The sequence below is a fragment of the Triticum dicoccoides genome, chromosome 1A (genome assembly GCF_002162155.2).
Source record: "Triticum dicoccoides isolate Atlit2015 ecotype Zavitan chromosome 1A, WEW_v2.0, whole genome shotgun sequence".
Lineage (NCBI taxonomy): Eukaryota > Viridiplantae > Streptophyta > Magnoliopsida > Poales > Poaceae > Triticum > Triticum dicoccoides.
This window is the reverse complement of record NC_041380.1, coordinates 406,036,643-406,061,996: the sequence shown is the minus strand read 5'-3', so window position 1 is coordinate 406,061,996 and position 25,354 is coordinate 406,036,643. Positions and strand designations below refer to the sequence as shown.

Here is a 25,354-nt window from a genome sequence, read left to right as displayed (position 1 = left end):
GCCACCGCTCGCTGCTGCCGCAACCACCGCCTCCCCCTTGCCTCACCGACGTGTCCACGGCCATCGCCTCTTCGCCAACACCCTCTCCGCTGAGTCAAGCAACGCCAGACGCCGCCAAACGCCACCGACGCTGTCGTCTTCAACTTTCTGCCTCCCCAGATCGCCGGAGATGGCCCGTCGTCGTCCGTGCCTCCCCGAGCTTTTTGCTCCCCTGCACTCGCCGTGAGCCCCTGAGCTTTTCCCCTCACCTCCCCTTCTCGCTAGCTTCCTCTAGCCGCCGCCCCATGAGCTCCCGAGGCTGCCATCCGCCATGGCCGACCTCCTGCTCACCTCCGAGCTTACCAGGCCCAGCTGTGTCGTCCGCCATGCTCCTAGGCCCCCCTAGATGCAGCCTAGCTACCTGGTTCCCTCGAGGGCGAGCCGTAGCCCTACGCTCATGCACCACCGAGCTCCGACCACCGCACTTGTCGCCGTTGCCGTCGCTATGGGCCGCCCTATCCATTGCCGCTTGCACTGCTCGATGCGGACGAGCACGAGCAACGCGTAGATGCCCTCCGCCGCGGGTTTGGTCGCCCGTGGGCGAAATCCGAGCCTCGCCGCCGCGTTTGCTCATCGCCGGCGTCTAAACGCCGGCCTAACAACTAATTAGCACAAAGCTAATGACCCATAGACTCATAGACATGTGGGCCCTGCTGCCTAATTAACTCTGGTTTAGTTTTTGTTTAGATTAAACTAACCACACGGGCCCCACAGGTCAGTTTGACCCGGCCACGTCACACGTTGACCGACCCCACACGTTAGTGCTGACTTGCTGATGTGGCTGTTGACCTGACCCCACCTGTCGGTGACCCAGACAGCACAGTGTGACTGACCAGTGGACCCCACTGGTCAGGTTTGACCTGGTCAGCCGCAGTTGACCTGCTGACGTCACAGTGACGCTATGCTGACGCAATAAGTTTTTACTGGATTTATTTTTATATAGGAAATTCCAGAAAATGTTGCAAACTTCAAAAATTCATAGGAATTAATCTGTAACTCCAAATGCAAAGATTTATATATGAAAAATGATCAGAAAAATCCAATCTATCCATCTGTACTGGTTTCATGCATGTTTAAACAAGTTAACTTGCTTTTTAGTGAAAAAAATATGATAAGCACTATTTAAGATCACAAATGAGTTTGAACTTTGAATCTTTGGTTCAAAATAGCTCAAACCCATCTGGTTGTAGTTGCATTAGCCCAACACACTCATTTTACCATGTCATGATCATGCATCATATTGTGCATTGCATTGATTATGTTTCTTTCTCTGTTGCCGGTATTTGTCCCCTCTCGATAGACGTGGTTTCGACGATGAGTTCGATGACACCGATGAAGAGCTATAATATCTTTAGAAGTGCCAGGCAAGCAAAACCCCCTTGTTCATTCCGATACAATCCCACTCTCTCACTCCTGCTCTCTTTTACTGCATTAGGAGACCAACGATTCAACTGTTACTTGCTGCGGTAGTTGAACCCTTATCCTCTGCATGACCCGTCATTGCCACAGTAAATAGATGAAACCCAATAGCATGAGTAGTAGTTGTTTGAGCCCTGATGTGCCTACTCATTCATGCTTGTTTGTCATGCCTGCTATTGCTTCGAGTTATGTCAGGTCTGATTCATCGGGGATGAATTGGAACAGTGATGAGCATGTCCTACTGTGTGTGAGCTAAGTGTGTTAACACGATTTGATAAAAGTAGCGGTGAGAGGCCATGTAGGAGTACATGGTGGGTCGTCTCATTGAAACCATTCTTAGGAACTGAGTTATGTGTTTGTGATCCATGACCAGCTACTACCATGCATTGGGCCCGAAACCAATGGATCCTCTCGACTTATTAACTACCCTTGTCCTCTGTCCAGGAGTTGCAACTAGTTTCTGGTGTTTGTAGGATATGTGTTGGCGGCCGTGCATAGCACTGATCCTAGGGGTGGGCTAGGATGCGGTAGATACACCGTGGCACGGTGTACCGGGCGTCTGTTTAGTGTCTCGGGAACCCTGCACACATCGTTTGGGGCTATGAGCGAAACTCCGGCCGGATCTCCTCGCGGATGGAACCCGAATAGGCGACAAACCTGGACTAGAGACTCGTGTGGTTAGTCAGGTCGTGGCCGACTCCCTCGCCAGGCTTCCGCTTGAAGGTTGCCGAGATACACGACGTGTACATGGTGGTAAGTGGCGAGAGCGTGTGTGAAGAAGTACACCCCTGCGGGGTTATAAATGATCTATTCGAATAGCCGTGTCCGCGGTAAAGGACTTCTGGGTTGCCTATAAGAGTTCATAGACAAGTGAAAGTGGGTACTCTAAAACTCCCAAGATAAGTGTGAGTGCTATGGATGGCCTTCTCGTAGGGATACGGGAGCGGATCCATAGTGGTGTATTGAATGGTGAATATGTGGACTCGTGTGCGCCACCTCAAAAGAGTTGCTTGCAGTCATAGTTCAGGTTAGCCACTAAGTCAAAGCTGGCTTGCTGTAGTTGATCTCCACCCCCCCCCCCCTTGTTCATACCGATGCATATGTAGTTAGTTCTGATGTAAGTCTTGCTGGGTACATTCGTACTCACGTTTGCCTATTTTATGTTTTGCAGAGAGACGTCGGTCTCACTAGTAGTTCCGTGTGGACTTCGACGTTTAGCTTGATACCTCAGCTACGATCTTGTGCCCTCGGCAGGATCTAGTAGATAGTCAGGCTTCTTAGCCTTTTTCATTTATAGATGTCTGTACTCAGACATGTTAAGTTTCTGCATGTGTTTTGATTTGTATGCTATGATTGTTGGGTCATGAGAACCATTTTTGTAATTTCTCGCTCCTCTAAGCCTAATGAATAAATACTTGAGTCGTAGAGTTATGTTGTGATGCCATGTTGTATTTACACATATCGAGCATATTGTGTGTATGATTGAAATGCTTGGTATGTGTGGGATCCGACAATCTAGTTGTTTATCCTTGGCAGCCTCTCTTATGGGGAAATGTAGTCTAGTGCTCCCATGAGCCATAGTAGTCCGCTATAGCCCGGTTCATCGGAGTCCTGCTAGCCCAGCACTACTGCTCAGGACACTTGACTGGCCGGCATGTGTTTCACTTCGTTCCTGTGTTTGTCCCTTCGAGGAAATGTCACACGGTGACATCCGGAGTCCTGCCTAGCCTGCTACAGCCCGGGTTACCGGAGTCCTGTTAGCCCAGTGCTACAGCCCGGATTCACACGCTACTGACCGACATGCTCGAAGTTGATTCATGTATGCCTGTCCCCATGGGTTAGTGCCGCTTTGGATTCATGACTAGCCATGTCGGCCCGGGTTCTCTGTCATATGGATGCTAGCGACACTATCATATACGTGAGCCAAAAGGCGCAAACGGTCCCGGGCCATGGTAAGGCGACACCCGTGGGAATACCGTGTTTGAGGCTGCAAAGTGATATGAGGTGTTACCAGCTAGATCGATGTGACTTGGAATCGGGGTCCTTACAGCGTTGGTATCAGAGCTTGACTGCCTGTAGGATTACCAAGCCAAATGGTCGAAGTTGTGTCTAGAAATGGTTTAGTTATGTAAGGGAATTGATTGTGGAAGGGAACATAAGGCTCTTTTTACTCCTTATACCTTATGCCTTCTGATCTGAGTCATCCTCTTCTTTTCTACGGGGTTTAAGAACTAGGCTTCTCATCTTTCTATCAGGATCACGTGTTGCTAATCCGTAGAATCTTAGGATTGTTGGTTCCAGGATTCAGTTTACTTTCTACTACTTTTAGTATGTTGACAGTTGATCTCGGAACCTTGATTTTGTGTTGTTGAGTGGTTATGCCACTATTTTGCAGGATGTCTAAAATAATTTTGAGCATTTACAGCCGTTATGCTGTCCGAGTCATGCCAGGTTTCTAAGTAGTCTAATGCATTTGCAAACCCCTTCCTCCTGTTCCTGATGTCCATTGGGCCAGATTAATCACACTATCGGTCAGTTGAGGTACTCTATTGCCTCGACATATATGTTAGAGCTATTATTATGACCCTAGGTGTTTTAGGGAGTCACCTAGTAATCTAGCCATGTTTTGTGTTCCCGGTGTGATGATTCTGGCTACCATTCTCGAAAGCATCCCGTGATGCCATTTAGTAGTAGGTATTCCGTTCCTGGGTTCTTGAACCCGAGATTCACACTACTTACCTCTTGTTGATAGTGTTTGCTCGTTCCTTTAGGATATTAGTAACCTGGCGACAGTCCTCAAGGTCCGTGGTATTTCCTTCTTCCAAATACCATGAACCATTAAGGCAAAAGTTCTTTGAACCAAAATATCACAATCAGAGTACTCTTGAGGAGTCCTCCATTCATAATTGTGATTCTGCCAGTTCTACCTTTCTGCATGGGTTATCTGGAAGAAACCTGTTGAACTTGGTTCGACATGTTAATCTATGCATCCACAACTCAGAAAGATATATGTCCTCTTGAGTTGTCCCTCTTCATTTGTATTCCGACCATCTCCTATCAATTGATAGTCAGGAGTAGTTGTGCATCTGTTTTATCGATGCTTATTATTATTGTGGTCCGTTAAGCCATTCCATTTTAGAATGACTAGGAGAAACAAACTCCAGTACCTCATCCATATCCAGGATTGGGTCAAAGTAGTTGTGTTCTGCAGATCAGATGCCAATCCAGCTTTTGCTCTGTTCTACCCTGGAGTATTACCCCCTTTATGTAAGGATTTTCATGAGAATTGCACCATCTCTCATGAATTCTTGACGCAGTGATACTTCTTGCCATCATTTTTCATTCCTTGGTCCCGTGTTGCCGCAACCGGAATGCCGGCAAGTGAACCATGATGTGTGAAATCAATACTCCTAGCAACTGTGTTGCTTGGTAGTTAATGGACACTAATATCATTCTTAGCGTGTTGGTTATCGAAACACTATTCTAGGATTGATCGTGCTACCTTGTTCTTATTTCTGGTGCACTCCTCGATCTTTGAGTTAGGGTTGAATCCCTTGCTCTCCTGATCATATCGTCTTGTATAAAAAAACAAGTTTGTTCTCGAGCTTAGTAACATATCGGTGGTTCGTCATTTTCCGAATGTATTCTCAGAAGTGTTACCAGGTTGTCCCCTGACCGTTATGTTGAGCTCGCGATCAAGTTGGTTTTCTTATAAACCACCCCTTCTCCAAGAATCTGTGCTGGATATCCCTGAGCTAGTTGGTTGAGCTACACAACAACTTGGAGAGTTGGAAGATGAAAGCTTGTCCCGCTTAGTTCATCTCCAAAGGGATATCCTTATGTTTGTATGTGTGTTGAAGAAAGATGATATATCCATCAATTGGTCCTCGTGATCAGTTGTTGAACCTATTCTCTTGTCCAAACCTTGATTTGTGTGTGGGCTATCATCAAATCAAGTTAAAACCAACGATATTCATAATGTTGTCTTACTCATGGTTGATCCCTCGAGCATACACCATTACATCTTTTGGTCTGACCAATGCTATCACCGTGTTCACATGATGGTGGAAGTCCAGTGATATGGAAAATTCTGATGAGTTGTTGTTGAGCCCATCAGCAGCATTTTGTCTCCCCATGATTCATGTTGAACATCAACCTAGTGTTGAAAACTTTGTAAGCAATGCCTTCGTGTTCCGTTCATGAAGCTTATGCTTGGATAAAAGAAGTGACCTTCTCCAAGTTCACGTGCTTTAGGTGTAAGTTGCCGCCATGGACTTTAGAAAGGTTTGTTTTGTTTCCCTTGGAATCATCCCAAATTAGTCATGCATACGTGCGAAATACTCTATGGTTTGGTAGATTAATTACCTCCACTCCATATGTGTTCCTAGCACACCAAGCCACTGATTGACTTGTTCAAGGAAAAGAAGTCTATGCTTGGGATCTAATCCATGGACTTGCGTAAAGACTTCAAAATACTTGATGATGGTTCCTGACCAGAACTCGATAGTGTTTTATTATAAGACTACTACATGGTCATGCTTGTCTTGGACAGCGTGTTCACAGGTTTGTAGCAGAACCAGCTCATGTTTTGGAGCTTGCTATCGCAGTTCATTTCTCGAGAATCTCGCAACGTCATCTCGTCGGTTTGTGTTGCAAACTTTCCTTTTCAGACATGTCGTCTGAAGTATCATGTTACCAACTAGATTTGAATCTCAGGTAGATATGATGGTTGGAACACACTCCAAGAACTATAATATTGGTCTTTGTGTAACCGGTGAAGTGAATGTCGTGGCCAACACACCCAGCCGGAAGACCTATTATTGTAGTATCTTGATTGAGGAAGTTGGCCACCTCCCCATAAGGATTTCGTAGGATTTACTCCAGGAGTTCTTCTTATGGATCCTTTGTATTTTGAAGTCCGACCACTACTTGATGACTATGTTGATGCTTTAAGCATGACCGTAGTAACCAGTACATCAAGAAGAACATTAGAAGCGGAGTGCTAAATGTCTCTCGGTCGATTATCCAGATTTCATTTCCTTGGCCTCGCTAAGGTGAAATCTGAGAAAGGGTTGTCTTTCTATGCATCTGCATTGTCCATCTTTATTCGTCAAGGTAGTAAGATGTGTTGCCAGGATCCTCGATACGGATGTTGGTAGAACCTTGATGAATATGGAAATGCTCAAGTTCTTGAGAGCACGCGCAAGCAAAATAATCCATTGTGTTGTCTTCAACAAGGTAGTCCACATCATCCATCCTAGTCCGAGTATGCCATTTCTTCGAGCTATTTCCAACAATCAATTGTAAATTGCCTTAAGCTGGTATGAAGAGTTTCAATGATTTATGGATCAAAAGTAATTCTTTTTGCCACTTAAGGGAACAGTTCAACGAGTCACCTTCCCCGAGGTGCCCTGTTATGGGTTCATGACAATTATCTCCTCACAACTTTGAAACCTTGCACCACCTTGCTCAAGCGTGGAATTGCTACCTACCAACTTGAATCCTCGTCGTCTGATTTCCATCACCCTGATGTGAACTTTGTGTCTCAATTGGAGAGATGTTCCTATGTCTCACTCCATGAGTTGATCCTGAGTTGTTCGATCTTCGAGAAGATCGATCCTTCTAGAGTTTTCCCTTCCCTCTCGTTGTCATGTTGGTTGGAGTTCTCAGAGCAAGACATCGAGACAAAGATGGTGATCGAATCAACGTTCTTATGAAGTGCAACTTGGATCGTGAAGATTGGGTTAAGTTTGCGTCCCCCTTCATCTTACCCTACGCTTGAATCTCGGGACGAGATTCTTATTTTAGTGGGGATGAGTTGTCACATCCCTACTTCTGGTCTGCTCTGGGTTAGCTAGTCTTGTGTTGCATCATGTTTAAATTTCTCTTAAATCTGAAATGGGGATCAATAAACCCTAGCACCCCCCTAAAAATACCAGGTTCAACTGAAAAACATTTCAATGAATCCAAAATGCCCTTCACAAAATTTCATCATTTTTGAATTGGTCTAGAACCTCTCCCAAAAATGGTGCACATTTTCTAGGCCATTCTGGATTTTTGAATTAAATTATATAGTATTTGCATTTGGGCATTTAATTGCTAATAATATTTTAAATTCTCAAATAATCACAAACTGAAATGTTTGCTGTTGGAAATATTCCAAATAGTGACATGGAGCAGTTTCATGATTTTTGGAGATACCCTGTCATTTTTAATAAAGCCAAACACAATTACAGAAAATAGAAAACATAAAAGGAATGTTAGAGAGAGAAGGAAACCTTACCTAGCGCTTACCTCCTGTGCAGCCCACCTGACAGTCCAGCCACCTGGCGGCCCAGCCCACCCGCAGCAGCCAGTCACCCCTACCTCGCGCCAGAAGGCAGGGGCGCATGCTCGCCGCGCGCCGAACACGCGCCGGCCACCTCCTGCCTCCCTGCATGTCTCCCCGTCGCCCTGAGGACGCCACGCGACCCCCTTGACGCTCTCTCTCTCTCCCTCGTCCTCACCCTCTCCCCTGGACCTTTCTCTCTTCCCCGAACGGTCTCCCCCTCCTCTGTTCTGTCCATCGAGCGCAGCCGTCGCCACCGCTCGCTGCTGCCGCATCCACCGCCTCCCCCTTGCCTCGCCGACGTGTCCACGGCCATCGCCGCATCGCCAACACCCTCTCTGCTGAGTCAAGCAACACCGGACGCCTCCAAACGCTGCCGACGCCGTCGTCTTCAACTTTCTGCCTCCCCAGATCGCCGGAGATACCCCGTTGTCGTCCGTGCCTCCCCGAGCTCGCCGTTTGCTCCCCTACACTCGCTGTCAGCCCCTGAGCTTTTCCCCTCACCTCCCCCTCTCGCTATCTTCCTCTAGCGTCCACCCCATGAGCTCCCGAGGCCGCCGTCTGCCATGGCCGACCTCCTGCTCGCCTCTGAGCTTACCAGGCCCAGCTGTGTCGTCCGCCATGCTCCTAGGCCCCCCTAGATGCGGGCTAGCTACCTGGTTCCCTCGAGGGCGAGCCGTAGCCCTACGCTCGTGCACCACCGAGCTCCGGCCACCGCACTTGTCGCCGTTGCCGTCGCTACGGGCCGCCCTAGCCACTGCCGCTTGCACTGCTCGATGCACACGAGCACGAGCAACGTGTAGATGCCCTCCGCCGCGGGTTTGGTCGCCCGTGGGCGAAACCCGAGCCTCGCCGCCGCGTTTGCTTGTCGCCGGCGGCTAAACGCCGGCCTAACAACTAATTAGCACTAAGCTAATGACCCACAGACTCACAGACATGTGGGCCCCGCTGCCTAATTAACTCTGGTTTAGTTTTTGTTTAGATTAAACTAACCACACTGGCCCCACATGTCAGTTTGACCTGACCATGTCACACGTTGACCGACCCCACACATCAGTGCTGACTTGCTGACGTGGCTGTTGACCTGACCCCACCTGTCGGTGACCCGGATAGCACAGTGTGACTAACCAGTGGACCCCACTGGTCAGGTTAGACCTGGTCAGCCGCAGTTGACCTGTTGACGTCACAGTGATGCTATGCTGACGCAATAAGTATTTTCTGGATTTATTTTTATATAGGAAATTCCAGAAAATGTTGCAAACTTCAAAAATTCATAGGAATTAATCTGTAACTCCATATGCAAAGATTTATATATGAAAAATGATCAGAAAAATCCAATCTATCCATCTATACTGGTTTCATGCATGTTTAAACAAGTTAACTTGCTGTTTAGTGCAAAAACATCATAAGCACTATTTAAGATCACAAATGAGTTTGAACTTTGAATCTTTGGTTCAAAATAGCTCAAACCCATCTGGTTGTAGTTGCATTAGCCCAACACACTCATTTTACCATGTCATGATCATCCATCATGTTGTGCATTGCATTGATTGTGTTTCTTTCTCTGTTGCCGGTATTTGTCCCCTCTCGATAGACGTGGTTTCGACGATGAGTTCGATGACACCGATGAAGAGCTATATTATCTTCAGAAGTGCCAGGCAAGCAAAACCCCCTTGTTCATTCCGATACAATCCCACTCTCTCACTCCTGCTCTCATTTGCTGCATTAGGACAACAACGATTCAACTGTTACTTGCTGCGGTAGTTGAACCCTTATCCTCTGCATGACCTGTCATTGCCACAGTAAATAGATGAAACCCACTAGCATGTGTAGGAGTTGTTTGAGCACTGATGTGCCTACTCATTCATGATTGTTTGTCATGCCTGCTATTGCTTAGAGTTGTGTCAGGTCTGCTTCATCGGGGATGAATTGGAACAGTGATGAACATGTCCTACTATGTGTGAGCTAAGTGTGTGAACATGATTTGATAAAGGTAGCAGTGAGAGGCCATGTAGGAGTACATGGTGGGTTGTCTCATTGAAAAGGAACTGAGTTTTGTGTTTGTGATCCATGACCAGCTACTACCACGCATTGGGCCCGAAACCAATGGACCCTCTTGACTTATTAACTGCCCTTGTCCTCTGTCCAGGAATTGCAACTAGTTTTTGGTGTTTGTAGGATATGTGTTGGCGGCCGTGCATAGCGCTGATCCTAGGGGTGGGCTATGATGCGGTAGATACACCATGGCATGGTGTACCGGGCGCCCGTTTGGTGTCTCGGGAACCCTGCACACATCGTTTGGGGCTGTGAGCGAAACTCTGGCTGGATCTCCTCGCGGATGGAACCCGAATAGGCGATAAACCTGGACTAGAGACTCGTGTGGTTAGTCAGGTCATGGCCGACTCCCTCGCCAGGCTTCCGCTTGAAGGTTGCCGAGATACACGACATGTACATGGTGGTAAGTGGCGAGAGCGTGTGTGAAGAAATACACCCCTGCAGGGTTATAAATGATCTATTCGAATAGCCATGTCCGCGGTAAAGGACTTCTGGGTTACCTATAACAGTTCATAGACAAGTGAAAGTGGATACTCTAAAACTCGCAAGATAAGTGTGAGTGCTATGGATGGCCTTCTCGTAGGGAGGCGGGAGCGGATCCATAGTGGTGTATTGAATGGTGAATACGTGGACTCGTGTGCGCCACCTCAAAAGAGTTGCTTGCAGTTGTAGTTCAGGTTAGCCACTAAGTCAAAGCTGGCTTGCTGCAGTTGAACTCCACCCCCCTTGTTGATACCGATGCATATGTAGTTAGTTCTGATGTAAGTCTTGTTGGGTACATTTGTACTCACGTTTGCCTATTTTATGTTTTGCAGAGAGACGTCGGTCTCGCTAGTAGTTCCGTGTGGACTTCGACGTTTAGCTTGATACCTCAGCTACGATCTTGTGCCCTCGGCAGGATCTGGTAGATAGTTAGGCTTCTTAGCCTTTTTCATTTATAGATGTCTGTACTCAGACATGTTAAGTTTCCGCATGTGTTTTGATTTGTATGATATGATTGTTGGGTCATGAGAACCATGTTTGTAATTTCTCGCTCCTCGAAGCCTAATGAATAAATACTTGAGTCGTAGAGTTATGTTGTGATGCCATGTTGTATTTACACATATCGAGCATATTGTGTGTATGATTGAAATGCTTGGTATGTGTTGGATCCGACAATCTAGTTGTTTATCCTTGGCAGCCTCTCTTATGGGGAAATGTAGTCTAGTGCTTCCATGAGCCATAGTAGTCCGCTACAGCTCGGTTCACCGGAGTCCTGCTAGCCCAGCACTACTGCTCAGGACACTTGACTGGCCGGCATGTGTTTCACTTCGTTCCTGTGTCTGTCCCTTCGGGGAAATGTCACGCGGTGACATCCGGAGTCCTGCCTAGCCTGCTACAGCCCGGGTTACCGGAGTCCTGTTAGCCCAGTGCTACAGCCCGGATTCACACGCTGCTGACCGACATGCTCGAAGTTGATTCATGTATGCATGTCCCCATGGGTTAGTGTCGCTTTGGGTTCACGACTAGCCATGTCAGCCCGGGTTCTCTGTCATATGGATGCTAGCGACACTATCATATACGTGAGCCAAAAGGCGCAAACGGTCCCGGGCCATGGTAAGGCAACACCCGTGGCAATACCGTGCGTGAGGCCGCAAAGTGATATGAGGTGTTACCAGCTAGATCGATGTGACATGGAATCGGGGTCCTAATACCTTCTTCTTGTTAACATCCTCTGGCATACCTGCAAGCTTAAATAATCCACAAACTTCGTCCACATAGATTAGGTGCAAACCAAGATGCAATGTTCCGTCTCCTGTAAAAGGATTAGCTAGAAGTTTCTCCATTATACCCAAAGGAATTTCAAAGTAAACATTTTCAGTAGGTTCAGTAGGTTGAGGAGCAACTCTTTGCTCTACTGTTCAGGGTGAAGATACCCCGAACAAACCCCTCAAAGGATTACTTTCCATAGTAACAAGTGACAGTAAATTTCAACACACTATATAAATTTTTGCTTGCCAAATTCCACTTACCAAAGGTGCTTGTAGGATCGAAAGTATGGCTAGAGGGGGGTTATTAGACTACTTGACCAAATAAAAATCTAGCCTTTTCCCAATTTTAAGTCTTGGTAGATTTTAGCAACTTAGCACTAGTCAAGTAAACAACCTACACATGCAAGTCTAAGAGTATAGCAGCGGAATGTAAAACATTGCACATGAAGGTAAAGGGAGGAGTTTGGAGGGAGAAAACGCAATGTAGACACGGAGATTTTGGCGTGGTTCCAATAGGTGGTGCTATCGTACATCCACGTTGATGGAGACTTCAACCCATGAAGGGTAACGGTTGCGCGAGCCCATGGAGGGCTCCACCCATGAACCACAAAGAAGTAACCTTGTCTATCCCACCATGGCCATCGCCCATGAAGGACTTGCCTCACTAGGGTAGATCTTCATGAAGTAGGCGATCTCCTTGCCCGTACAAACTCCTTGGTTCAACTCCACAATCTTGACGGAGGCTCCCAAGTGACACCTAACCAATCTAGGAGACACCACTCTCCAAAAGGTAATAGATGGTGTGTTGATGATGAACTCCTTTCTCTTGTGCTTCAAATGATAGTCTCCCCAACACTCAACTCTTTCTCATAGGATTGGATTTGGCGGAAAGATGATTTGAGTGGAAAGCAACTTGGGAAAGGCTAGAGATCAAGATTTATATGGTTGGAATGGAATATCTTGACCTCAACACAAGTGTAGGTGGTTCTCTCTCAGAAAATGTATGATGGAAGTGTAGGCATGTTCTGATGGCTCTCTCCCCAAATGAAGAGTGGGTGGAGGGGTATATATAGCCTCCACACAAAATCTAACCGTTACACACAATTTACCAAACTCGATGGGACCGAATCAGAAAACTCATTCAGACCGATTCAGTTCAAAATGTGAATGTTAGGATTTTTGATGGGACCGACATGTCAAGTCGGTGGAACCGATTTCATTAGGGTTAGGACATAACGTAATCTCGGTGAGACCGATTACACAAACTCGGTAGGACCGATTTTGGCAATAAGCAAACAGAGAGTTGGTCAGGCAAACTCGGTGAGACCGATTCGCTCATCTCGGTTGGACCAAAACGTTACGAAGGGGAAACAGAGAGTTTGCATTGCAAACTCGATGGGAGCGATCGCTCATCTCGGTTAGATCGAAACATTATGAAGGGAAATAGAGAGTTTGCAATCCCATCACGGTGAGACCGAGATCCCTATTGGTGGGACAGAAGTGACTAGGGTTTTGTGGCAGTGGCTATGTCAACTGAACTCGGTGGTGCCAGATGGAAAGTTTCGGTGGGGCCGAGTTTGACTTTTGGTTTGGGACATATGTGGATATGAGAAAGTGGTTGAGGACTTTGGAGCTTATCACTAAGCATTTTGAGCAAGTAACCCATTAAGCAAAACCTCATCCCCTTTTAATAGTATTGGATTTTCCTATGGACTTAATGTGATCTTGGTTTACTAAAATGTAAAATGTAGAGTCTTGAGCTTTAGAGATTGAGCCAATCTTTTGTCCTTAGCATTTTGAGGGGTCCACATTTCTAATCCATGCCATGCCAATCATTGAGCTTTACTGAAATATTTATCTTGAAATAGTATTAGCTCAATGAGCTATATGTTGTTAGGAATTACCAAAACCACCCAAGGATAGTTGCAATTTCAATCTCCCCTTTTTTGGTAATTGATGACAACATATAGATCAAAGCTTCGACAAATGATTATAAGATTGAAATACATCATCGCTTTGAGAAGTATGTGATAAGTAAGAGTTCCCCCTAAATTTCTGCATTATTTAAATTTTGCTTGTGAATGCAAATGCACAATCGATTAGGATCATGGGTCACTCTTCCATGTCACATACATCTTGGTGGAGCGCTCAAAATGATATAACTTAAAAGCATGCACTCATCCCGAAGCAAAGTGAATGATCATATAGAGATATAAAAGATAGTATCATCCAAGCAAGCATTAATGTAGCATATGATAAATCACATGATCACACAAGTATCTCACACAAGGACATAAAGTATCTCACACAGGCATACACTAAAGAGTTCAACCAAAAGGCAAAGAAGCAAAACACTCTTGAAGCCTATGATCTATACATATTTCTCCCCCTTTGGCAACAAGTTACCAAAAAGTTCAAATATGCATAGTTCTATGCGTCTCTCAGGCTTGGTCTTCAGGAGGTGGTGTAGAGAGAACTCCAAGGACGAAGGCATCCGTTGATGTAGTTGGAGCTGGTGGAGTGGCTACTGGAGGTGGTACTGAGGCTGTGGCTGCTGGTGCTGATGTTGTTGCTCTTGTATTAGGTACATGCACTACAGCAGACCCCTGTCCTCTAGGCACTCGCTGAAATGCATCAGTAGTTGCCTTCCCTCTCTTCCCTTCTGCTTCCTCCTGGAGCTGCTCAACTGCTGTTTGAATCTCAGTTACCTTCAGATCAAGATCATAAAATTTGGTTTCCAGATCCTCTCCAAGCTCTCCTGGTTTTGAGTCAGGGTGGCCAAGCCCTTCTCAATCCTCACTGTAGATTGGATAAGATATGCAAGTTGATCTTGCTTGCTCTTCAGGAAAACTTGAGATGCCTCTACAACACTTGGCATCTTGGCAGCTTTCTCAGCCTTTTCTTTGGCTCTCTTCTCCTGTGCTTGAGCTGATGATGGTTCCTCCTCATTCATCACTACAGTGTTGTCTTCAAAATCAGGATATAAGGGTAGATGCTCCTTATCCAACAGATATGTTCATGTGCCCATCTTGGAGTTGATGAGCTCCTGAATGTGTGGAGCATACCCACAGCTTCTCTTCTAGTCAGCGGCAGTCCTCTTGATTGTCTCTACAATCAGACTCATGACCTTGAACTTCTGAGGGACATCAAAAAGCTGTAGCAGGTTGATAGAATATCCTCTGATCATCTTGTGATCTCCTGACTTGGGTAGCAATGTGTGCCTAAGGATCCAGTTGATGGTAGGTAGACCAGACAACAGATAATGTATTGATCCAAGCTTGTGAGTCTCCAAAGTTTTATCTGGGATCTCCTTGTACATGTTCGTCATAGAGTTGTGGTCTTTCTTCTTCTTGGCATACACATCCAAGTCATCCTCATGTTCCTCTGGGGCATTTATCATCTTGGCCCATTCTAAAACAGTGGACTGGTACCTAGTACCTTCTGACATCCAAATGATCTTCCCATCTGGGTAAAAGTGAGCAGTGGAGTAAAACTGCATGATCACCTCATCATTCCATTTTGTGAGCTTTTGTCCAACAAACTCATCTACTCCACATGCTTTGAAACCGTCATATACTCCTGGGAAGTGATCTTCATTCTCCTTGATGAATTCCTAATCAACCCATCTCATGTCACACACAGTGGGCTTCTTGTCAAGCAAAATAGTTTCATAGAAATCTTGTTGTTCTTTTGTGTGGAACCTGTAGTCAACTGCAGTGCTTCTCTTCACAGCATAGGGATCAGACTGTCTCCACAATCTCAGTCCAGCATCTTTTCTGATGTGCATGTCTTCAGCCACTGGATGAGTATCATTGTGGTCTGGGATCTTGGGTTTCAACTTTCTCAAAACAAGAGACTCATCATCCTCTTCTTCAGCTTCAGGCACTGGGGCCTTGTTCTTTTCTTCAGCAGGAATACTTCTGGTGTTCCTAAGGGAGTCCTGGATTAGGGGTCCTCTGGACAGCCGGACCATATCCTTTGGCTGGACTGTTGGACTATGAAGATACAAGATATAAGACTTCGTCCCGTGTCCGGATGGGAGTCTACTTGGCGTGGAAGGCAAGCTAGGGAATATGTATATGTATATCTCCTCTTTTGTAACCGACCTTGTGTAACCCTAGCCCCCTCCGGTGTCTATATAAACCAGAGGGTTATAGTTCATAGGACAACATACAATCATACCATAGGCTAGCTTTTAGGGTTTAGCCTCTCCGATCTCGTGGTAGATCAACTCTTGTACTACTCATACTATCAAGAATAATCAAGCAGGACGTAGGGTTTTACCTCCATCAAGAGGGCCCGAACCTGGGTAAAACATCATGTCCCCTGCCTCCTGTTACCATTCGCCTTAGACGCACAGTTCGGGACCCCCTACCCGAGATCCGCCGGTTTTGACACTGACATTGGTGCTTTCATTGAGAGTTCCTCCGTGACGTCGCTGTAAGGAAGGATGCCTCATGTCGTTGTTAAAAACAACATTACCGCCGGGGGGAGCCCTGGCTGTCGGCCAAACTCTCCGGCTAGGCAGTTTCATCATGGCCGCCTGTTCGGCTGCTGCATCGACGATGACTTCTCGGGTCATCGAAAACAGCCTCCACGTCGGCTCGGAATTCGCCAAGCAGATGGATCCAATGGAGCTCTCTTCCCTAAACAAGCTCTTGGATCGCATCGCCGCCTTGGGAGTCGCTACGGACTATGATCAGATTGGGCTTATACCCGATCAAAGGGAGATTAACTCTCCACCGTTCACCCATCATGTTGCGGTGGTGGAGGAACAATGCGGTGATTCTTCCTCTATCTTGAGGACTAACTATGTCTGAATTCCTGAGCTCTCCGAGCCGGATACCCGTTTACGGGAGGACATCACCCAAACCCTGAACCTAGAGTCAGGCAGCGGGCCAGACTCGTCGGGCAACATCCCGGAAACCGAACTTCCAAGATCGGAAACTGCTCGGCCCCTAGGTCTCAGATCGGGTAGGGGTTCGGACTCAAAACCACCCTCCCACCCAGACATAAACGATCTTTCCCACATCAGACAAGAGCCCCATGAAACAGTACATCGTTATTGGGCCAGATTCCTCCTTGTGATGAACAAGGTTACGGACTGCCATGAGGAAGACGCAGTCTCACTTTTCTGCAATAACTGTACGGACAAGGGAATCCTTAACGCCATAAGTCGTCATGACATATCACGCTTCGCCGACTTGGCCTCCATAGTACGAAAGTACTGTGCGATGGAGAGTGCCTGGAAAACCGAAACGAAATTTTAGGATAATCCGGCCCCGAATATACACCCAGTCCGAGGTAAAAGGGTGCACTATCATAAGACACCCGAGTTAATTTCAAAGAAGCAAAAACCCTCTACAGGGCATGGAACCGCATTGGAGGGATGGCTTAACGGACCCTGCAAAATTCATAGCACAGCGGATACCATACCAACGCACAGCCTTAGAGCATGTTGGATACTCCGGAAGGTGGCCAAAAGTGGTGAGGATCTTCTCATCCCAAATACCACAGAGCACCATCCCGTGGATAACAATACGATATTAACAGTTTTTGAAACCTTTGCATCAAATAATAGGCGCAAGCGAACACTCCGCAGCCTCGCCAAAATCTGCCACATAGCAGCAATGAATCCATGGAGTGACACGGCCATTACCTTCAATGCCAGTGACGAACCTAAATTCCAAACTGCCCGAGCACCAGCTGCACTGGTCCTCATCCCAATTGTGGACGGCTTTCGACTCACGGAAGTACTCATGGACGGCGGTAGTGGATTAAACCTCATCTATGAGGAAACTCTTCAAAAATGGAAATAGACTGGAACCGCATTGAGCAATGCAGCACAACCTTCAGAGGAATCATCCCCAGTAGGGAAGCACGCTATGCTGGGAAAATCACACTAGATGTGGTATTCGGCACGCCAGAGAACTATAGGTCCGAAGAAATTACATTCCAAGTGGCCTCGTTCAGTAGTGGATACCACGCCCTTTTAGGAAGGGAGGCGTTCACGATCTTCCAAGCCATACCCCATTATGGGTACATGAAGCTCAAAATGCCCGGGCCCAACGGAATCATCACTCTCGCTAGTGATCCGGACACAGCACTCCGTGCCGAAAACAAAACAGCCGCATTGACCCTCGAGGCATTATCCGAAGCCCTCTCGTCCGAGGAATTAACTGCGCTACACTCCACAGTGGACAGGGATGATGTAATACTTGACAAGAGATCCAAGTCCACCTCTTTTAAACCAGCAGACGAAATAGTCAAATTCCAAGTCCACCCAACGGACCCTACAAAAACAGCCTCCATCGGGGCACAGTTAAACCCCGCCGTGGACGCCGCACTACGAGAGTTCCTGCGCGAGAATTGGGACATATTCGCCTGGCACCCCTCAGACATGCCAGGAATCCCATGCAGGCTGGCCGAGCACAGTCTCAATATCCTAAAGGGATTCAAGCCGGTCAAGCAGGCTCTTCGGCGTTTCTCTGAACCTAAGAGACAGGCTATGGGAGAGGAACTAGCCAAGTTATTGGAGGCCGGATTCATTAGAGAAATAAAACACCCGGACTGGCTAGCAAACCTCGTGATGGTACCAAAGAAGGATAAATCCTGGCGCCTATGTGTCGATTTCAAGGACCTCAACAAGGCTTGCCCAAAGGATCCCTTCCCCCTCCCCCGCATAGATCAAATTATCGATGCTACCGCAGGACTCAAGTCATTGTGTTTCCTCGACGCATACTCCGGCTACCACCAAATCAAGATGGCGGAGTCCGACCAAGCCGCAACGGCATTTATCACACCATACAGCCCTTTCTGTTTCAACAGAATGCCTTTTGGGCTCAAAAACGCTGGCGCAACATATCAGCGCATGATCCAGACATGTTTGGAGAAACAGATCGACAAAACAGTAGAGGTATACATAGATGATGTGGTCGTTAAAACCAAACATGTCGACTCCCTAATAGACGACTTGAGGCTCACATTCGACAACCTCCGAACATACGACATCATGCTCAATCCGGAAAAATGTGTTTTCGGCGTACCAGACGGAAAGCTCCTGGGCTTCATTGTCTCCAGTAGAGGAATTGAAGCTAATTCGGCCAAAATCCGAGCTCTGTCACAGTTGGCTATCCCAATGGACCTCAAACAAATCCAGAAACTAACTGGATGTGTGGCGGCTCTAAGCCACTTTATCTCCCGCTTAGGAGAAAAGGCATTACCCCTTTATCGCCTCCTTCGGCGCACCGAACACTTCGAGTGGACGGACGCTGCCACAGCCGGATTGGAAGAAATAAAAGCCATACTGGCAACCAACCCAATCCTGTCTGTGCCAAACATCGGCGAACCAATGCTGGTGTACATTGCGGCAACTCATCAAGTTGTAAGCGCAGTGCTCGTCGTCGAACGAGAAGCTGACGGACATAAATTCCCTCTTCAAAAGCCGGTATACTATGTATCCACTGTCCTCACTCCATGCAAATCACGGTACCCACATTATCAAAAGATAGCCTATGCAGTATTCATGGCATCCCGGAAGCTGCGACACTACTTTCAAGAGTGTTCAATTATAGTAGCCTCGGAAGTGCCACTTAATGATATTATAAACAATCGCGACGCCACGGGCCGGATTGCCAAATGGGCCATTGAGCTCCTCCCATTCGACATAACATACAAACCTCGGCGAGCCATTAAATCGCAAGTATTGGCCGACTTTGTCACCGAATGGACGGAAGCCGAACTCCCTAAAGAGTACGACGCATACTCCAATTGGATCATGCATTTCGACAGCTCTAAAATGCTGGCTGGTCTAGGGGCTGGCGTCGTCCTGACGTCCCCAACCGGAGACACCGTTCAGTACGTACTGCAGATACTGTACACAGACTCCAATAACGCAGCCGAATACGAAGCTCTGTTGCATGGTCTTTGGATGGCAGTCTCCATGGGCATTCAATGCCTGGAGGTGCATGGGGATTCAAACCTCGCAATATCCCAAATAAATGGAGACTTTGATGCCAAGGATCCGAAGATGGCGGCCTATCGAAATGCCGTCCTAAAGATGTTAGCTCCGTTCGAGGGGCTCGAATTTCACCATGTGGCTCGGGAAAACAATCAGGCGATATCCTCGCCCGCATTGGCGTAAAACGCGACGCGGTCCCTGCAACATATTTTTGGAGAGGTTGTTTAAGCCATCGGTGGTATGGGAAGGGGACACGGTAACAATAGTCTGGACCCGGCCAACACACCCGATACCGAACACTCTGACATAATCGGAGGCTCTGCCACCGAAATAACACCTTCAGCCCATGTAATAATGGCCGTCATCGCCCCGTGGACAGAACCATTCCTGGCCTACCTAATTAGGCAGAAACTTCCCAAGGAGCAAAATGAGGCACGCTGCATAGTACGGCGATCTAAAGCCTACAGGGTCCACGAGGGAGAGCTATATAAGAAAAGCACTACCGGAGTCCTTCAAAGGTGCATCTCCGAAGAGGAAGGGCGGACGCTTTTGGCAGAAATTCACGCCGGACTCGGCGGCCACCACGCCGCAGCCCGGGCCCTTGTAAGCAAGGCCTTTCGTACCGGTTTTTATTGGCCGACGGCCCGGGCAGACGCGCATGACTTGGTCCAACGCTGCGCTGGTTGCTAGCTTTTTGCAAACCAAAGCCATATGCCACCCACCGCCCTCCAAACAATCCCCATTACCTGGCCTTTTGCAGTCTGGGGGCTTGACATGGTTGGACCCCTTAAAGGGGAACCCATAAGAAAAAATACTTATTGGTCATGGTAGACAAATTCACCAAATGGATAGAAGCCAAACCTGTTAAAACAGCTGAATCCAGACCGGTGATAGACTTCATATCCGGGGTTGTACACCGTTATGGCGTCCCCCACAGCATCATCACTGACAACAGCACGAACTTCAAGGCCGACGAGGTAAAACTCTCGTGCAGCAACATGGGCATTAAGCTCGATTATGCTTCCGTCTATCACCCACAAACCAACGGCCAAGTTGAGCGAGCAAATGGTATCGTCATGAGCGGCATTAAACCCAGATTAGTGCGGTCCTTAAAGGAGTCTAACACGCACTGGGTAGAGGATCTCGACTCCGTACTCTGGGGGCTGCGGACCATGCCGAATCGCACTATCGGATATACACCCTTTTTATGGTGTACGGCGCAGAGGCAGTTTTGCCCTGCGACATAATTCATGACTCACCTCGAGTGCGCATGTACGAAGAAAGAGAGGCCGAGCTCGATCGGCAGGACAGTCTGGACACCCTGGAGGAGGAGCGCGACGTGGAAAAAGCCCGTTCCGCATTTTATCAGCAACAGGCTAGCAGATACCAAAGCAGAGAAGTACGGGCCAAAACTTATAACGTTGGCGAGTTAGTTCTACGCCTGCCGGAGAAGAAAAAGTCCAAGCTCGAGCCCAAATTGGAAGGTCCCTTCATTATTGACCAAGTTCTGACTGGTGGAGCATTCCGTCTGCGGGATGCATCGAATAATCGACTTGAGCCGAACCCATGGAATGCAGCCAGACTCTGAAGATTCTATGCTTAGCGCCGGACTCTATGTTCATCTCCTTCCTCTGTCCATTTTTTGCATATACATTATCTATCTTTGTTCTCTTTCTTTCTTTTACTCTTTCTCTAGGCCTTCAAGGGCCACCTTTTGCCTCGCTTGCACATTATAGACTAAACTAACGGGGATCTCTTTCCACAAACTAACAGGCGGTCTAGCCTACAATCCTATTGGGAATATTTTGCGGATAATTCTACTTGCCCATACACTAAACTAACGGGGATCTCTTTTCCGTCGGGCCCCACGGGTCTGACCTCGGCCATGTGATTTGGGTCAGCCTTGGTATACCGCGTCTTCACCATGGCCCAGGCTTCCCTGGCACCTTGACGGCAGGCAGATATCTTCCATAATCGGAAGTGCCGCCGCGCTCCCTTGTGCTTCTCCACAAGCTCTCCAATGCCTTCTGGCAGGGAGATGGATGGCCACAAGGCCTGGGCAATGCCTTGCATCACCTGCCGAACTTGTTCGTGTAGTTGTGAGAGCTCGGATAGAAGATCACCCACAGACCCGGGCATCTCCTCCGTGGGACGACCCATCAGCATACCTGCAGACATAACTCTGTTAGCCGGCTTCTCCTCCGTCCCCTTTATTAAGGGTTCGTTCAAGAACTTACTAAATATGCCACGTCAAAACCGCTTATTCTCCTTCTCGAAGTCCACAAGCTGGGCTCGAATATCTTTCAGTTCCACACTCAGCTTGGTATTGGTGTCTTGGAGATTGTTTTTCTCCCGCCTGACCTCAGTCAGCACGCGTTCGCCAGCCTTTAGCTGTCGTACGGCATGCTACTCCTCCGGATTCTCTCCGGATTCATCTGCAAACATCTATTGTTTGACCTGTAGCCATGCCGCACGCTATACGGTACCTGTTATTCTTTGAAAGAAACGTTACCAGATGCGGACTTTTTCGGTTCCTTCAATGTGGCAACAGCGGCCCGAAGTTGGATCTTGCATTCCTCCAGCTCCTATGACAGTCGACTATTCTTCTCGGTAAGAACCTGCACAATACGATGATCCTTAAATAAGTTCTGCTAACTGTTTCAAGTCTCAGGGGCTACTGATACATATAATCGTCAGATTTACTTACCCGTACATCCTTTACATACTGGTTCGTGGCTCTGGCTAGACCATCTTGAGCAGCACGGAGGTACGCCTCTCCAGAATTGAAGGCACCAAATGCCTCTGGTGAAAAGCAAGCATCGCGGAGTACGGCCCGGCGGCGCCTATGATTCATGGCGCTCTCCACTTCTGAATTTCTAGCGGATAGCCTATCCGCATCCTCTGTAGGGAGAGTATCCGGCGTCCGCCCCATGTCGGCTTCCGCCTCTAGGTCCAGTCCTGGAGCCCGACTGGTGGAAGCGCGATCGGCAGCCTCACCGGACATATTCCGGCGAGTGTTTTTTCTGTTAAAGAAACATGGACGTCATTACATTTTAAGAAAGACGACAACCATGGAGCAGGGTTTCTGTCATACCTCTGCGCCGGCGTCTCCGTCCTGACCGCCTTCCCTTTTGGCCTGCCCGGCCTCGGTGCCTCTTATTGGCGAGTTGCTGCGGGTTCGACATGGCGCCCCGAATGCCTTCCCTGTAAAAACACCATGTGTATATCGTAGGAGAAGTGTCTAAAAGGGGATCCTACTTTTTGGAGTTGGGATTTTTGTTTTTTCTTACGTGCGACGCAGGAAGCAGTCCGGGATAGTCGGCCTAATGGCCACGATGGCGTTATCACAGCTTCATTGATTGAACTGCCGGTTTATCAGCTCCACGAATATGTCCGGATCTTCTTCGAGTCCGGGACCGAGGGCCCGGTCAGGGTCCTCTTGTTGAGGAGATGGGCTGTTGACCTCCCTTATGGCTTTTCGCAGTTCCTGCTGCAAAATGACAAGGTGAGTACCTATGACAGAGAATGCGGGAATAACAGGAGTAAGGAGATATAACTCACCCAGCTTGGTGGGTTGTATATGGAGAATCCATCTCATGGCTTGAGGCGGATGAACTCCTCTTCATCTCCCTTAAACAATTCGGACAAAAAATTTTCTAAGGCGGCAGCATTGTCCGAGCCCTTACACCCGCAACGGGTGGCGTCATCTTCCCCGTTAAAACACCACAAGGGGTGCCCTCAATATTGAAGCGGTTGCACTCCCCGCATTATGCATATTGACATAACCTCGATTACTGTCAATCCTGATTGAGCCAGTGCTTTAATCCGATTCATCAGGTAGAGGACTTCTCCATTGTCTTCCTCCCAGGGGCTCCGCAGGCGCTAACTTCGGTGTTTCTTCAGAGGAGCATTGCTGAACTCAGGAAGACCCCGCCGAAGAGGGTCCGGAAGGGGGACGTCCTCCATATAAAGCCATTCCAAAGGCCAGTCTTCAGACATCTTCTTCGGAGTACCGGACAGGTATCCGGTTTCGGTGATGCGCCATATTTCGGCTCTGCCCACTTGATAAATTGACCCCTTCTGTGTGCAAGGGCCGAGGCGAAATAACCTTTTCCATAGCTCGAAATGAGCCTCGCAACCCAGGAATAACTCGCAGAGGGCAACATAGCCGGCGATGTGTAAAATGGAAGTAGGGGTGAAATTATGCAGTTGGAGGCCGTAAAACTCCAGGAGCCCGCGGAGGAACAGATGAATCGGAAATCTGAGTCCCCTCAATAAATAAGGGACAAGGCATACCCGCTCCCCCGTAGAGGGGCTTGGGAAGCTCTCCGCTTGCTCCCCGCCATTATAGGTGGCGAGCCCAGCTCGGACGGGCACCATATACGCCGAAGGGAGAAATCCCTTGGTCTGCAGTTCGACTAATCGACTGTGAGGGACTGAACACCTCTCCCAATCACCGGGCTTAGGGCTGCGGGGGCGGGAGGAGGAGCTGCGGAGGTCGGCCATGCTGGAGTGGGTCTTTTCGAAGCACGCTCCGATGGATTCTCGTTGGGGGAGGATGGTATGGATTGGATCTAAGGATCCCCATCCCTTTAATAGAAAATTTATTTATCTGGCTAGGGGGCGAATGTAAAAATGACCTGGCGCCTCGCATTCATTCGATGCGTGGAAGATAGCCCTTATTGGGCGCAGAAGCCAAGAGGCTCAACATTTATGGGACCGGACACTGCTTAACAAATGTTCAAATTTTGGAGAAGAACCCGCCTTGCAATGCCGAAGACAACACTACGCGCCGGACTCATCGTCATTGAAGCTTGGTTCAGGGGCTACTAAGGGAGTCCTGGATTAGGGGGTCTCCGGACAGCCAGACTATATCCTTTGTCCGGACTGTTGGACTATGAAGATACAAGATTGAAGATTTCGTCCCGTGTCCGGATAGGACTCTACTTGGCGTGGAAGGCAAGCTAGGCAATACGGATATGTATATATCCTCTTTTGTAACTGACCTTGTGTAACCCTAGCCCCCTCCAGTGTCTATATAAACCAGAGGGTTTTAGTTCATAGGACAACATACAATCATACCATAGGCTAGCTTTTAGGGTTTAGCCTCTCCGATCTGGTGGTAGATCAACTCTTGTACTACTCATACTATCAAGAATAATCAAGCAGGACGTAGGGTTTTACCTCCATCAAGAGGGCCCGAACCTGGGTAAAACATCGTGTCCCCTGCCTCCTATTACCATCCGCCTTAGACGCACAGTTCGGGACCCCCTACCCGAGATCCGCCGGTTTTGACACCGACAGTTTCTCTTGGGCTTAGGAGGGTTCTGAGCTTGAGCTTTTGGAGCAGCTTTGGGCTTTGATGTTGCAGCCCCTGAATTTATAGCATCTCCCATAAGCTTCTGAGCTTTGGTTGCTAGAGCATCCTCTTCTTCTTCATCATCGTCAGAGGGATCTCTCATCATGGAGGGCTTGCCAATGACTCTGGCAAAGGTCTTATTGACCCTCTCCTTCCTCTTCTTGCCTTCTCCACCTTCTTTGGGTTCAAGAGTGAACTCCATTGTCTCTTGAGTGGAGGGCCTTAGACATAGGAATCCTTCTTGCTGGAGCCTTCTTATTCATCCCTGCCTTAACTATAGCAGTTGTGCCATACTCCTTTTTTAGCACCTTCTTTTTGGAGATTACTTCCTCCTCAGTAGCCACATAGTCATCATCCTTTGAATCTGAGGTTCTCTTCTTCCTTGTTCTGGTGGCTGCCTTTGGCAAGTTACTTGGAGTGCTCCTGCTGCCATCATTAGAAGT

At 47.9% G+C, this 25,354-nt stretch overlaps 1 pseudogene; it reads right to left on the bottom strand.

The window, feature by feature from the left end:
- Window positions 1–25,113, bottom strand: part of LOC119353390 — a 59,338-nt pseudogene extending 34,225 nt beyond the window's left edge.
- Window positions 25,114–25,354: the final 241 nt, after the last annotated feature.